The sequence below is a fragment of the Pogona vitticeps genome, chromosome 5, assembly GCF_051106095.1.
Source record: "Pogona vitticeps strain Pit_001003342236 chromosome 5, PviZW2.1, whole genome shotgun sequence".
In the NCBI taxonomy this organism is placed as follows: Eukaryota; Metazoa; Chordata; class Lepidosauria; order Squamata; family Agamidae; genus Pogona; species Pogona vitticeps.
Genome location: NC_135787.1, coordinates 76459816 through 76475725, shown reverse-complemented (window position 1 = coordinate 76475725; position 15910 = coordinate 76459816). Strand labels below are relative to the sequence as shown.

The following is a 15910-nucleotide window of genomic DNA, read 5'->3' as shown; positions in this document are numbered from 1 at the left end:
TAAATAAAATAAAATAAAATAAATAAATAAATCTATTCTCCTGGTGCCGGACAGAGTTGCCCAACTGAAACAAGGGTAAATGCAACAGTTATGTGAGTCCCATTAATTCAGCATGTCTGCTCTAGAGTAATGGTTCCCAACCTTGTGTAACTCTGGAGCCCTTGGACTGCAACTCCCAGAAACCCATCCAGCACATCTAGTGGTGAAGGCTTCTGGGAGTTGCAGTCCAAGAACACCTGGGTTGCCCAAAGTTGGGAACCACTGCTCTACAGATTAGTCTAACAATTGGATTTAGGCAGATGTCTTCATTTTGGACAGCTGAAATATAGGAACTTTTACTGAATAAGGCCATTGATTGATGTAGCGCAGAATTGTAGACACCAGGAAGCTGGGGAAGTTAACTATAAGTCCCAAAATATTGACCAGGTTGAGGGATATGAAAAGTCCAAAAAGTGACCTGTCTGATCTCTGACTGATAGGTCATGGAAATGTAACTTGGGACCCTCCAAGTGAGTCAGACTACAGCTTCTATCGTTTCAAACAGATCTAGTCCAACCCAGTTCTGGACGGCCCACGGCTCTGGAAATCTGATCTGATTTGTAGAACTAGCCCTATGGCTCATCCCATGTGTGTGCGTGTCATATTCCATCAAGTTGGAGCCAACTTATAGAGACCTTGATAGGGTATTTAATGTGAGATTTTAAGGAGTGGTTTTAGCAGTTGCACGCATGCCAGAGTGAACAGAAATTTAAAACCAAGCCTCCTCCTGAGTCCTAGTCTGTCACCCTATCCACACCACAATGAATGTGGACACACTCCTAATTTTGTCACAAGCCACACACATGCCATGGACAAATCCCCACTATGGGCTCACAAGGAGCAAATATCAACCATCGTAGAAAATCATCTGATTGATCGCTGCCGTGCCACCACCTCCTCTTTGGACCCTTGCCCGGCCTGGCTAATCAAATCAGCCAGGCCTTTAACAATGGAATGGGCCACGGTAATAATTAATGGGTCTCTCCTTGAGGGCAGATTCCCATCTGCCCTGAAGGACATGATCATTAGGCCCATTAGGAAGAAACCTAGTTTGGCGGCGGATGAAATTGGCAATTATAGACCTGTCGCCAACGTTTCTTTCTTAAGCAAGGTGGTCGAGAGGGTGGTGGCCGATTAGCTTCAAGCGCTCCTGGATGAAACAGATGCCCTGGATCCATTTCAGTCAGGCTTCAGGCCGCGCCATGGTACAGAAACGGCATTGGTCGCCCTGTGCGATGACCTACTTAGGGAGGCCGACAGGGGCAAAGTGTCTCTTTTGGTTCTCCTTGACATCTCAGCGGCCTTTGATACCATTGACCACGGTATCCTCCTGGGGAGGCTCTCCGAGTTGGGAATAGGTGGTCTGGCATTGGCCTGGTTCTGTTCCTTTTTGGAGGACCGTCCCCAGACAGTGCAGCTTGGTGAGAGCGTCTTGGCCCCGTGGAGCCTCAATTGTGGGGTTCCACAGGGGTCGATTATCTCCCCAATGCTATTTAACATCTACCTGAGGCCACTGGGTGGGGTCATCAGGGGGTGTGGAGCTCGGTGTCATCAGTATGCTGATGATACTCAGCTCTACATCTCCTTTCCACCTACCACAGGAGATGCCGTTCTGTCCCTTCAGCGCTGCCTGGGGACTGTACTGCAATGGATGCAGGAGAACGGGTTGAGGCTGAACCCGGACAAGACGGAGGTACTGAGGGTGGGGATTTGGGTAGCTCCCTCTCTTTTGGGGGGGTGACTCTGCCTGCCAAGGATGGGGTCCGCAGCTTGGGGATCCATCTGGACCTGGCACTCACCATGGAATCTCAGGTGGCGTCGGTGGTCCACTCCGCCTTTTTTCATCTCAGGCCGATAGCCCAGCTGCGGCCCTACCTTGATGTGGGGGCGCTCACTACCTTGGTGCATGCGCTTGTAATCTCAAGACTAGACCACTGTAATGCGCTCTACGTGGGGCTTTCTTTGAGGCTGCTGTGGAAACTACAGGTGGTGCAGAATGCGGTGGCCAGATTACTCAGTGGAGTGAGAAAATTCCAACATATCTCGCCCACTCTGGCCGCATTGCATTGGCTGCCCATCCGTTTCCGCATCGACTACAAAGTGTTGACGCTTACGTATAAAGCCCTAAACGGTTTAGGGCCTCAATATCTGGCGGAACGCCTACTCCCACCAAGTTCTACCCATGTCACTCGTGCGAGCCAGGAGGTGAGGCTGAGGAGCCTAACGCCGAGGGAGGCCCGGAAGGAGAAGACAAGAAATCGGGCCTTCTCGGCGGTGGCTCCTCGCCTCTGGAACAACCTACCTCCTGGGATTCGCGGGGCTCCCTCGCTGGGTATCTTTAAGAATCAATTAAAGACATGGTTGTTTCGGCAGGCCTTTCCTCAAGATAATCCCTGATGTTCCTTTTCCTTTCCTCTCCACTTGGTTTTCTTTGTAAAGTTTTTTTATTATTTATGCTGTTTTACATATGTATATTCTTATTATTTGATGATTGTTAGCCACCTAGAGTGGTCCTGAGCTGGCTAGATAGGCGGGATATAAAATAAATAAATAAATAAATAAAATAATAAATAAATCAACCTTTCTACTAATGAAGAAAGAGAAGAATGCTTATTTAGGTGATGGTGATGAGAAAATGGATTTTCTGTTTTGTGTAACTGCCACATAATTGCAGGCTTAATATGAATGCCTTTGAGCAATTGTAGCTGGACTGGATGAAGGTCACAGTCCATCAGTAGCTGAGGAAGTTTGCTCAACTGCTCCTTTCCACAAATGAATGAACAAGAAGCTGGCGCTTCAGCCACTGCTGGGAAAATATGTGTGTGTATCTTCCAGATAACTGACAGATAATTACAGGCTTAATTTGAACACATACGAGCAATTGTGGCAGGAGTGGAAGAAGGTCACAGAGCATCAGCTTCTTTGCTCATGGAGTAATACTGAAACATTGGGACACAGCGCTGTCGAGCAGGCCGCCATAATAGCTTCTGTTGCTGTGATGTGATGATTTTAGAAGAGCACAGATGTGAAGAAAGAAAGAAAGAAAGAAAGAAAGAAAGAAAGAAAGAAAGAAAGAAAGAAAGAAAGAAAGAAAGAAAGAAAGAAAGAAAGAAAGAAAGAAAGAAAGAAAGAAAGAAAGAAAGAAACTGCACACTCAACAAGACATGGATGGCAGTACAAAATAGGCAGATGGAAATCTCTAATGAATATTTTGCTGGCTGATTGCCATTAAAGCAAGAAGGAAAAAAAAACAGCTCAAGACAACTAGAGGCTGATATGATTTGATCCTACAATCATCTTTGCATTTCTAACTGATAAGCATAAAATGAAATAGTGTGGCATAATATAAAACCACACATGACAATGTAATTATTGCTGCACAGGAGTGCAGCAATAGATATTGTGCAGCAGAGCAAGTCAACTTTCAAGGCAAGTCTAAAAGTCGGGTATCCCAAACAAAATATTATAACCTTGAAAATGGACCTTAGATCAGTGTCCAGTTTGGCACAGATATAGCAGACAGTCTGTTCTTGCTCTGTGCCAGATTTGTGACTATTTAGGCAAAGGGTATTCAGGTTATGAATTTTTAAATGTAAAACTGTTTAACACCCCTTTTTTGTCTGCAGATTTAAAAGAGATCACATAAATTGAAAAAAAATAATCTTGAAAAAGAATAGCTAGGTCAGCAGTGAGTGAAATACTGACTGAAAAAAATCCTTTTCAAAGGGGTAAAAACAATGTGACTTTCTATAAACTACCTTATCAGTGGGAAAGTTCCAAAGAAAGTTAGAAATAGTTTTGCAGCTTGTAGGCTGGAAGGGAAATCTGAACTTTTGGCCCTCCCAGTTAGGACCAAATTAAATGACTTTCAGGAGAAGAACTTTTTAACTACTTCATGGCGAAATAGATATTAAAAGGGGATTCTGTTCCAGGTTGTAAAAATATTTTAAAAGATATTTTAGAAAGAATAGAGAACAAATATTCAGAAAGTCACTCATTTAAGCTGCAAAATTACTATCTTGTTTTGTTTTTTGCTTTGTGGTGTGGGGTAGTGTTACTCAAAGTTAATAGTGCTACAGCACCTATATCCTTTTGTATTTTCAACCATCCCACCTGCCTTGTCACTATACAATTGTTGTTGAGATTTTTTAAATCTATAAATGTATTAAATGTAATGCTATGTAATGAATGTAAATGTATTACGTATATGTATCATGTTATCCTGCGTGTTTCATGTCTGAAATCTAAGATGGTGTTCTTATGTATATTTGTAAATAGACTCTACTGAATGTTTACTCTCTCAAGTGCTACAGTGTCATTGCAACTATATTTTTCCTAACTCTGCTTACATCCAGAAACATTAACAAATTCTCAACAATTGTTTGGTAATTTAAAAAAAACACTCCAAAGATGCCTGATGTTTGATGATAGGTGGAGCTCATATTTTTTTCTGCAACCTATGTTTATGCTCATGAGTGGGTTTGAAGATGTTTATGAGTCATTTGGTGGGAAAGGCCAGATCACTCATAAACATGTTTGAACTTGCTTATGGGTTCGAATGTAGGTTGCAGTGAAAATGTGAAATATCATAGAAATCCTCCCCCTAGTGATTACTATATGAGCTATTGACTTCCAAAATGTCCTATCATTAACACTTCTGCCCAGATCTTGCAAACCAACAGCATCTCATGTTAGGTCTTCCTCTTTATCTACTGTCTCACCCCACTTTTCACATCTGTGTTTCCATTATATGTGCATGGCAGATTAGCTTCTGTTTACAGTTTGTCTGGTTGAGAAATGGTTCACTGATGGAAAAAAGGAGTCAACTCCTGGGATTTTCCCTTGCATGGTATCACTTTCTATATGTTACAGAGCACAAGATGGTATCCTGTAGACCACCATCTTAACTGCTGTCATTGGTGTTGTCAACATTCACGCTGCCCTTTGCTCTGACAAAGCTTGGCATCCTTTTTCCTGCTGGGAAGGCAGGCATAATATTGTGATGTAATATTATGCCATTCCCTGAATCATGGGTAAAGAAGCACAATACCCCACATTCAGGAACCAGTCATTTTTTTTGAAGAATTGAATTTCCCATAAAACCAAAACCTGATAATTTGGAATGTATTCAACAATGGAATCTAAGCAGAGATGGGCATGAATTGCAGTTTGGCAACTTGGCCCAGTTTGGTATGGTGTGTTATGGTGCCCACACAAGTATTCTTCAGGCCCTGCACATGCCCCCTGTCCCACCTCCTCTGCATGCTTGCCCATTCCTTGAGCAAAGTGCACTTCTCTTGCTGCTTCCTCAGCATGACGGCCCACTCACTGATTACAGTGCATGCTTCCCTCCTCCATCTCCTCCGATGGTCCACCCCCAAAAGGCCAGTAGCAATGGTCATCAGGAAGTATGGGCAAATATTTTGTCTTGGCTTTATTTTTAGGCAAGTTGGACCAGCCTGTACTTCCTGGATTTATAAATGCATTGGAACACCATTCTTTTGGTCTGTCTCTTTCTCTGAATTTTTGCAATGTAGTTCTTGGCAGGAAAAGTGTGTACAAAATGCATACATTAGGGGGAAACATGTATCAAAATGTGTGCAGTGGGAAAAGAAAATGCAAATATCGGGGGGGGGAGTGTGTAAACTATATAGGTTAAAGAAGCTGCATATGAAAATACTTGCCCAGCCTTTCATGTGGGTTTTTTAAAAATCTGAGAATGATGGGGAAAATGTATACATGACTTTATAACTGAATACCTGTGAAACTGACACAAAACCAATGCCCCAGTTGGAAATCTCTTCCTTGACCCAAGACAATAAATATCCTTTTTGTATGTCTGTTATCCCACACTGCAACCTGATCACTCCAGAAACCTATACCCATGATGCTGTCGCAGATCAGAAACATTCATAGCACAATCACTGGTGTCTCCTCTATTATGGTTTTCCTAGTGGGGGTCCTTTAGCCAGCAAAGCTTGCCATTGAAAGATGGCAATTAGGACTCACAAATACCTTGCAAAGAGATCCTTCATTTTCTACCCACTGCTGTGCAAAGATATATCCCAAAAGCAACAGGCTGGAAAGTCGTACAACTGTATGCTCACAACCATTGGATCTTTAATTGGCATTCGAGAGCATTGACTGGAAGGAGGCAATCTCTTGCTTCCATCTATAGGCCACCTTTGGTTCACTATCTGCTAGAGCCAGGTCAACCTCACTGAAAGAGCACAGGAAGACACCTATTAAGGGTGGCACAGCAGACGTGTGTGTGCACACAGATTACTTAGGAGGCATTTTTTGTTGTCACTAAGAAACTCTAAGCCAACTTAATAAAAAGTTTTCCAGCCTTGTTTAAAATAAAATAAAATAAAATAAAATAAAGGCAGATATATGGAATAAAAAAGGAAAATGCATTAGCTTTATTCTGAGGATAGTGATTTAACATGCAAACATATTTTTTACTGGGCTGTACATTTCATGCAAAAGTATTGCATGAAATCTACAGTCAAACAGAAAGGTTTTTATTTCATTATATTTCTTCAGCATCATGACACTTACTGAGTTTGCTTTCACTAGAAAACCATGTATCATCATTATACCAAGGGAAGGGCTTGCATGAAGAGTTGTGTATGGCAAGAAGCCCTGGGGGATGGTTGTGCACCTTGTCTCCAGGCCCATGCTCCAAGCGATACCATGGGTGTAGAAGCAAATACTTGGCAGTTTTCTTCCCATTTCTTTCCTGGATTTATAGTGGATTACTTCTGGATTCTTGGTGTGCTGATGCTGCCAAAGGAGAACACATATGACAACATCATCATGGTGAGTCCTTACATCTTGACACCAACAGGAAATGAGCAGAGATGAGGATCAAGGATTTCAAGCCATATCACACCAAAGCCAAATTAGTCCTCTTCCTGTGCTACTCTTCCTGAGATTTGTCTTGATGGCTGGAAACTCCAAGAAGGAGAACAATTACTTGAGGATTCAGCTGGGCACACTTTGGGCACACTTTGTGCCAAATTTGGACATTGTCACTTAGGGGTGTACTCACTTTTGTTGCCAGCGGTTTAGACATTAATGGCTGTGTGTTGCCTTATTTTGAGGGGACAGCACATTTACCTGTTATACAAGCTGTATACTCCCTGCTTTACATTGTAGCCAAGTATCATTTCTTCAATGTTTTTACATGAAAAGATATACTAAAATATTTATGAAATGTGAGGGGGGTGTACTTACTTTTGTGATATACTATATATATAAAAACCAGGCAACCAGTTTGACCAACAATGGTCTGGTTTACAACGTCTCACCTTTTCCCTGTCTCTCTCCTCCTCCTTATTCTTCTTCTTATCCCCAATCTTCTATTCAGGAGCTTGAATACATCCACGTATTTACCTCTTCAAATTTTTCCACTGTGGCAAACAGAAGGTGATTGCCCAGTGGTAGCGACTTATCACCTTCTGGCAAAGCACCCCATGCAACTGAGTTAAACCCGGTATCAGGAACAGCTGTTTGAGCAGCCAGTCTGGTTGGTCCGCCTGCCACATTCTGGGAAATAGCCACTGATCATGGGGTTGTGCAGCCAAAGCTGCCCGACACCAACTGAGCCCGTTTGTGTTGCCAGCAAAAGCAAGGCCAAAAGGACCGGCACCGTATGGCTCCCGGTGCCCCACAGCCAAGTGTTCGCAGGCTGTTATATCCAGTGCAATGATAGCCTCACCTGACTGAGTCCCCACAGATGACACTGCCAGCATGCTGGCAGGACCTTCCTCCTTCTGTGCACGCTGGTTGACACTATTTCTACCACCAGCCTTGTCCTCCTAGGTCTGTGTACACGTTGATATCATCTGAAGTTTGCCTTGACTTGGGGTTGCTGCCTGAGATACACTTTGTCACCTCACTGGAGTGATTGCAGCTGAAGAGGCTCCAGAAGGTCTAGGCCTTCTAGAATAGCAATGTGGGATAACATAATGCCCCCCAAGTTCTGCTTATTTATGAGCCTTGGATTCTCTACATCAGTGGTCTCCAACCTTGGGCCTCCAGATGTTCTTGGACTTCAACTCCCAGAAATCCTGGCCAGCAGAGGTGGTGGTGAAGGCTTCTGAGAGCTGTAGTCTAAGAACATCTGGAGGCCCAAGGTTGGGGACCACTGCTCTACATGATCTCCGGATTACAGAGGAATCCCTGGCATGCTAAGCTTCTCTCACACAGACCTATAGTCTGGCCAGTCCTCCTCATCAGATGAAGAAATTGCCAACAGTGAATGTGGGGTGGCCTTGTGTTTAGCAAGCTGTTTTCCTTTTTTTGCCCCCCTTGCACTTTTTAGAGGTCATTTTGGCTGTCTGATAACCTTACCAACCACACTTGCAGGAAATTAAATATAAATTTTACACTAGCCAACGTTGGCTGCACTATAACTCCAAATGTCCTTACAGCTATTTATTTATTTATTTATTTATTTATTTATTTATTTATTTATTTATTTATTTATTTATTTATTTGTTTATTTGTTTGTTTGTTTGTTTGTTTGTTTGTTTGTTTGTTTGTTTGTTTGTTTGTTTGTTTGTTTGTTTGTTTGTTTGTTTATTTATTTATTTATTTATTTTAATGTATTTATTTCTTAATTTAATTATTTAACTGTATACATCTATTGATTTAACTATGTACACCTACAGACTACTAAATCCCCCCACAGGGGGTTGAATAACCCCTCCCCCTTTTAACATATATGTATATATCAATTGTCGATATCAATTTAAATATTTATTAATTAAATGTACACTTTATATATATATGGGCTGCAGCAGCTGAAAAAGGCCCTAGCCCTTTTACCCTTCCCACTTTGCAGCCTCGCCTATTACCCTCTCCACTCTTGATAGATAGATAGATAGATAGATAGATAGATAGATAGATAGATAGATAGATAGATAGATAGATAGATAGATAGATAGATAGATAGATAGATAGATAGATAGATAGATAGATAGATAGATAGATAGATAGATAGAGGTCCTAGCGTGCAGCACTTATATCATTTGAACCAGTGGTTCTTAACCTTTGTTACTCGGATGCTTTTAAACTGCAACTCCCAGAAACCCCAGTCAGCACAGCTGGTGGTGAAGGCTTCTGGGAGTTGCAGTCCAAAACTCCTGAGTAACTCAAGGTTAAGAACCAGTGGTTTGAACAACCAATCATTGGGCACATCACCTGATGTCTTCTCCTAGACATTACTTCATGTCCAATACACATTTCACATGTCACCCCATAGATTGCATCAGCTTCATGTGCTGACTCTGCGTAAACCAGACCATTGTTGGTCAAACTGGTTGCCCGGTTTTTATATATATAGTATATCACAAAAGTAAGTACACCCCCTCACATTTCATAAATATTTTAGTATATCTTTTCATGTGAAAACATGAAGAAATGATATTTGGCTACAATGTAAAGCAGGGAGTATACAGCTTGTATAACAGGTAAATGTGCTGTCCCCTCAAAATAAGGCAACGCACAGCCATTAATGTCTAAACCGCTAGCAACAAAAGGATGCCTGTTAGCAAACTTTGGTTCATGCACTACAGAGTAAAATTCCATATTGCTGGTCATCATACCCTGACAATATGCAATCCTAATCCAGTTTTAATAAACAGATTTATAAATGGCATTTCTGTAGGAAGAACAGGGTCTTTGTATTTGCCTATTAACAATTAACAGGTGTAGCACAGACTAAGAAGACACATAGATCATCTGGCATTAATCTTCCCTGTTAAAGCAAGATGTATGGCATTTCTATTCAAATTATAACAATGATTTATAAACGCGCATTTATGCTTATCAATTAGCATGTGCACATTGTACACAAATCTGTCCTCTTTTGCATGTTTTCTCCAATGGATCTACATCATATCTCTTCTACTTCAATGCTAGCCAGGAAGCTTAACATTCTGCCACAAGAACTGATGAGCTTGCTATGCAAAAATATTCAATCTTACTCTCCCAGCTACAGATATCTAGTTTGGGGTAGAAAGGGAGGGCACAGATGTTGCCTTAGAGTAGAACTGTGCAAATGTTCAGTTGGCAACAGGTAGAGGTGTGGAGTCCTTTGTGAATGAGTATTATGCTCTACAACACCTACTCAGCAGGGGACATAAGAATGTAAGACTAGCCATGAGGGATCTACCCAAAGCCTATCTAATACAGCATTCTTTTCAAAAGCAGCCAACCAGCTGCCTATGGAAGCCTGCAAACAGCAAACAAATCCTCCCCAGTGACAACTTAGTAAGGCCTGCCAAGACTTTGGATTACCAATCAGCCTGAAGAAAAGACAAATCATGGGACAGGGCGTGGACTCACCTCCCTCAATTACCATCTCCACGCAAGAATTGTTCATGACTTTGTAAACCTTGGCTCAATGATCTCTGACACTCTCTCCCTAGATGTCGAGCTGGATAAAGGCACTGGCAAAGCAGCTACCATGTTCTCTAGACTCCCAAAGAGAGTATGGCTCAATAAGAAGCTGACGGCATATACCAAGATCCAGGTCTATAGAGCCTGTGTCCTGAGCACACTCCTGTACTGCAGTGAGTCCTGGACCCCTTGTGCACGGCAGGAGAGGAAGCTGAACACCTTCCATATGCGTTGTCTTCGATGCATTTTTGGTATCACCTAGCAGGACAAAGTTCCAAATAGAGTAGTCCTAGGATGAGCAGGAATTTTTAGCATGTATACATTACTGAAACAGTGACGTTGGCTTGGACACGATGTGAGAACGGTTGATGGTCGGATTCCAAAAGATCTCCTGTATGGAGAATTAGTGCAGGGAAATCGCCCCAGAGGGAGACCACAGCTGCGATACAAGGATATCTGCAAGCGGGATCTGAAGGCCTTAGGAATGGACCTCAACAGACAGAAAACCTTGACATCTGAGCATTCAGCCTGGAAGCCTCTCCCAATCTGAAGAGACCCTTATCCAGCAGGCCAAGGCAAAGAGGCAGCCCCGAAAGCAGCAAGATTGTATTTGTCTTCAGTGTGGAAGGGATTGTCACTCACAAATTGGACTTCTCAGGCACGCTCTTCCAAGTCCTCCATACACAGCACATTACCATAGACTCTCGAGACTGAAGGATGCCTAATCTAATCAATCAAAAATAGTTCAATACTGGGCATTTTTCTTCTCGTGGCTCATCTGGGCTGATGATAGGAAAGCATTTCTAGTGGTGTCATTGGTGAGATGTGAGGTTTTGTCCTGAGTTTAAAGACGTTGCTTTGTAGATTACAACTCTCACAAATCTCCTGGTTAAATGGACACTGTACATTGTGGACCGACAATCCTGAGAGTTTACAGTCTAACATTTCCAAGTGCAAGTGGTAGTTCATGTCAGCAGCAGAGTATGAAGTTAGCTTCTCAGCAAAACTGGGAATAGGAGAGTCTACCAATAGTACTTTCCCCTGCTTTTCCAGTTTTTAAAGCTTGTTTTCTATCCCACCAACATGAAGAATTTTTCAAATGTTGGCAATTTTTTCAAAAACAGACAAAATGAATGGAAACGAAATTCTGCCTCATCTGCATTTCCCAAATTCAGTAGACGTATCTATTACTTGCATGGTGAGTATTAATCAATGTGCTCTTTATATATTACAGATAAGGAACTCAAAATTGAGTAAACGTTTCATTTGCCTATATTAGGAGGTGGCTCTTTTGCTAAGCTACTTCACAATATTGGCTAATTGAGAGAGGAAGGCTTCCTTTAGTCCTTTCCCAAAGTAGAGTATGGCTCAATAGGAAGCTAGCGACATATACCAAGATCCAGGTCTATAGCACCTGTGTCCTGAGCACGCTCCTGTACTGCAGTGAGTCCTGGACCCTTTGTGCACAGCAAGAGACGTAGCTGAACATGTTCCATATGCGTTGCCTCTAACACATTTTTTGTATCACCTGGAAGGACAAAGTTCCAAATAGAGTAGTCCTAGAACGAGTTGGAATTTTTAGCATGTATACATTACTGAAACAGTGACATCTACATTGGCTCAAGCATGTTATGAGAATGGCTTATGGTCAGATTCCAAAAGATATCCTGTATAAGGAATTAGTGCAGGGAAAGCCCCCCAGAGGGAGACCACAGCTGCGATAGAAGGATATCTGCAAGTGGGATCTGAAGGCCTTAGAAATCAACCTCAACAGATGGGAAACCTTGACATCTGAGCATTCAGCCTGGAGGCACCATTTTGAAGAGACACTCATCCAGCATGCCGAGGCAAAGAGGCAGTCCCAAAACCAGCAAAATCAGGGAGCTGGAAAGGAGACAGATTGTATTTGTCCTCACTGTGGAAAGGATTGTCACTCTCGAATTTGACCTTCTCAGCCACACTAGACGCTGTTCCAAGACCTCTATTCAGAGCATGTTACCAGAGTCTCTGGCCATAACGATTCATATAGGAGGAAATAAATCAGTACCACTAAAAGTCCTTGGGACATTCATCCCGGGATATAAACCACATGACCATGATTCAGTACAACAGAGGTATGGAAAATATCAGAAGATCTAGAAACGTTTCCCTCATGTTACCAGGGCCTGAGAGAGATACACTGCTATAAATAAAGGTAACCTGAATATTCTGTTTTGAGCAGCCACTGAACTCAACATTGTATTGATTAAGGATTAAGGATTCTCTACATCAAGAAAACTGGATATTTATTCATGTTGAGAGCAAGAAACTCTCCTGTACCCATGTTGCTTTCCATGCATTGAAAGCAGTTACAGAGAAAGGGAGGAGGAGCTCCCATCACAGGGTGATGGATCTATGTGTGAAGGAAATACATGACTAGGATTCTTTCTTCCATTCCCCGCAGCATGTTTACCCTGCATCAGTAATACTATAGTAGTTAGAGTATTGGAATGGGAGATGAGAGACGCACATTGAAGGTCCCACAGAGCAATAAAGTTTCATGCACTCCCTTGGAGACCATTCCCTCTCTCAGCCTGACCTACCTCTCAAGCTTCATAGCAGGATAAATCAGGGAGGAGAACAGCCATGTCCACTTCCTTGACTTCACCAGAAGAAGTGAGCTATAAATATTATAAAACCAATAAATGAGGAAATAAATAATTCAATAAATATGGAAAACATATACTCTGCACTAACCAATGTATCAGTTCTCTTTCTCAAAGAGTTGTGCGCAAACACACATACACACACACACACAGAGAGAGAGAGAGAGAGAGAGAGAGAGAGAGAGAAAGTTTTCTCAGATCATGAAAAGTATTGCTACTTTAAGCTGCAGTGAACAAAAGCAGGAGTTCCATCTTTGTGGCAAATCACTGCAATTGTATAATAGCTGATCTTCTTAGCATAATATATTGGGGATTAATGAATATTTAATATGAGAGATGTATTTATTTTGTTTGACGGATAAATGCACAAAAGACTACATACTGAGTGTGACAGGTAAAATGGAAAGAGATGTTCTCTATACATTTCCAATTAGCACTGCACATCTTTAAAAATGCTCAGAAAGACTTCACTATTCACTTTGTCTAGTTATAATGCAAATAACATTGCTTTGATGCTTTTTTATGCTACAAATTAATATTCAAAATTATATCAAATCTTCAGATGTCACAGGTATATTCCATTACCTAGTCTTTGTTTTCTAGACAATTCTAGAAATATATGTGTAGTTCAATACATGTGCAAATCTATATTTGGCATTCAGTGAGACTTATTCCCACCTAACTGTGTATAGTACCTGTGGGCAGCTCTAGCAGCTCCTGGGGCAAATTTCCTGCCTGCCTTTGGAACACTCCTCTAGTAGTTAACATTCAGTTTCATTCAGTATTAAAATGGGTGGTACTTTAAAACATTGGTCAACACTAGCTGCGGCTTCTAAGAACTGCAATTCACATTTTTTGCCAGAAAAAGAGGGAACTGGGGTAAAGTTAAGGACTGCAAAGATAACCAGGTTGTGTGTGGGGGGGGAGCGTTTGCATGTGTTGGAGTTTTATTTACAACCTCACATGCTGTCTATACTTTGTGCAACTGAGAGGGATTTTTCTGGGCTGGTGTGACTGCCTATCTAGCACTAAACAATTGTTACTCCCAGCCTTTGAATTCAAAGACAGGCTCACTTTTCTTCTGCGTTCCTTTTCTCTCTTTTTAAAGTTCATGTCAGTTGTTTGTTTGCTGTTGATCTGTTCATATAATTGCCAGGAAAGAAAGCAGCGTAAACAAACCTGCAATTTCAAGCAACTGTAAAAATAGAATTTTTCCCATTTTTCTATATTTTTCTTAGTGTGAATTACTGAGATTTTAAATGCCAGTTAATGAAAATGGGGTGGGCTCTGGGGAACTTATAGCTATCCTCCTCTGTGTCTCTCTGTACTTCTACTGCATAGCAAAAAAGAATTTCACTGGAAATTCAGAACTCTTTAACAGCATGTACCTTTAGGGCGCTTTAGGACGTGGTGGCACTGTGGGCTAAACCGCAGAAGCCTGTGCTGCAGGGTCAGAAGACCAGCAGTCATAAGACTGAATCCACGCAACGGAGTGAGCTCCCGTCTCTTTGTCCCAGCTCCTCGCCAACCTAGCAGTTTGAAAGCATGCAAATACAAGTAGATAAATAGGTACCATCTCGGTGGGAAGGTTAAATGGCGTTCCCTAGTCACGCTGGCCACGTGACAACAGAAACTGTCTTCAGACAGGCGCTGGCTCTATGGCTTGAAAAGTGGGATGAGCACCGCCCCCTAGAGTCGGACACAACTGGACTAAAAATGTCAAGGGGAACCTTTACCTTTACCTTACCTTTAGGGCAACAGTTCTCCCACCTTTGGTTTACAGAATTACAGCTTCATACATTTTAATGGACTAATTCAAACATGGATGTGTGAGCCCACCATATCATTCTACTGATGGAATTTTTTTCTGCCGGTGGATGTGGAAAAGGGCAGATTCCCGCTCACTCCAGTAACCCATGACACATTCTCAAAAATCTGCTCCAGAGGCCTGAGAAACTCCGAGGGCTGCAATAGAGAGTAAAAAAGGAAGATTCCCTCACTCCCACAGAGAGTGATACCACTAATGAGGAAATACAGAAGTAGAAATAACAAATAAATAAAATAAACATCACATTTCCATGGTGTTATGTACATTACCTCAATGCTGGATTTAGGCTAATAGCCTCATGACAGAATTCCTGCTCAATCAAATTTGGTTCTGTTTATGAAAGAGGGACCAGAACTTCACTCTGAGTTCTTAGGAAGGGAAAATGTAACATCAAATAAAAACCAAAAAAGCTTGCAAGCCTAATTTCATTACTTTTATTAATCAGCAAATATCTTTATACTGGATAAAATATTAAACTAAATTTAATTGAATGAAATAGATTTAGAAATCTCAAGTGTCTGCATTTAATCAAGCTATAAAGTTGTGTGAACCTGATAGCACCGAAAGTAATGGTCTTTTCTCTATTTCATGCTCATGGGTAAGGTAGCACCAATGCGTCAATATTATAGGGAATTAACCATGAGGAGGAATTAACCAAAAGGAAAGATTATAATTCTTTTTTGACACTGTAATGGAACCCAAAGTATGACGTCATTCCTGCATGTCAATCAGGGGATGGAGCAGGAGGGGCGGAGTCAGAATGACAGTTGGAACAGCTGGGTGAGATAGTTAGGGGTTGAAATCAGGGAGAGAGAGAGGTTCAGGCAGACTTAGGGACCAGAAGTTATTAAGAGAGTGCTAGGATTTAGGAATAGCAAAAAGGGTCAAGGAAGGGAATTGAAAGAGTTAAAATATAGTGAACAAGCAGGGATGAATGCCTAAGTATAACAAGAGAAATATTGACATGATCTGATATACATTAACACCT

The 15910-nt window shown here is 41.7% G+C and overlaps 1 long non-coding RNA gene across 1 annotated transcript; it reads right to left on the bottom strand.

The window, feature by feature from the left end:
* Window positions 1–2820: 2820 nt before the first annotated feature.
* Window positions 2821–14864, bottom strand: LOC110075256 (uncharacterized). The gene is made up of 3 exons (XR_012087931.2): window positions 14483–14864; window positions 13032–13109; window positions 2821–6825 (listed from the first exon to the last, which is right to left on the bottom strand). It is a non-coding gene; the product is annotated as an uncharacterized LOC110075256 (long non-coding RNA).
* Window positions 14865–15910: the final 1046 nt, after the last annotated feature.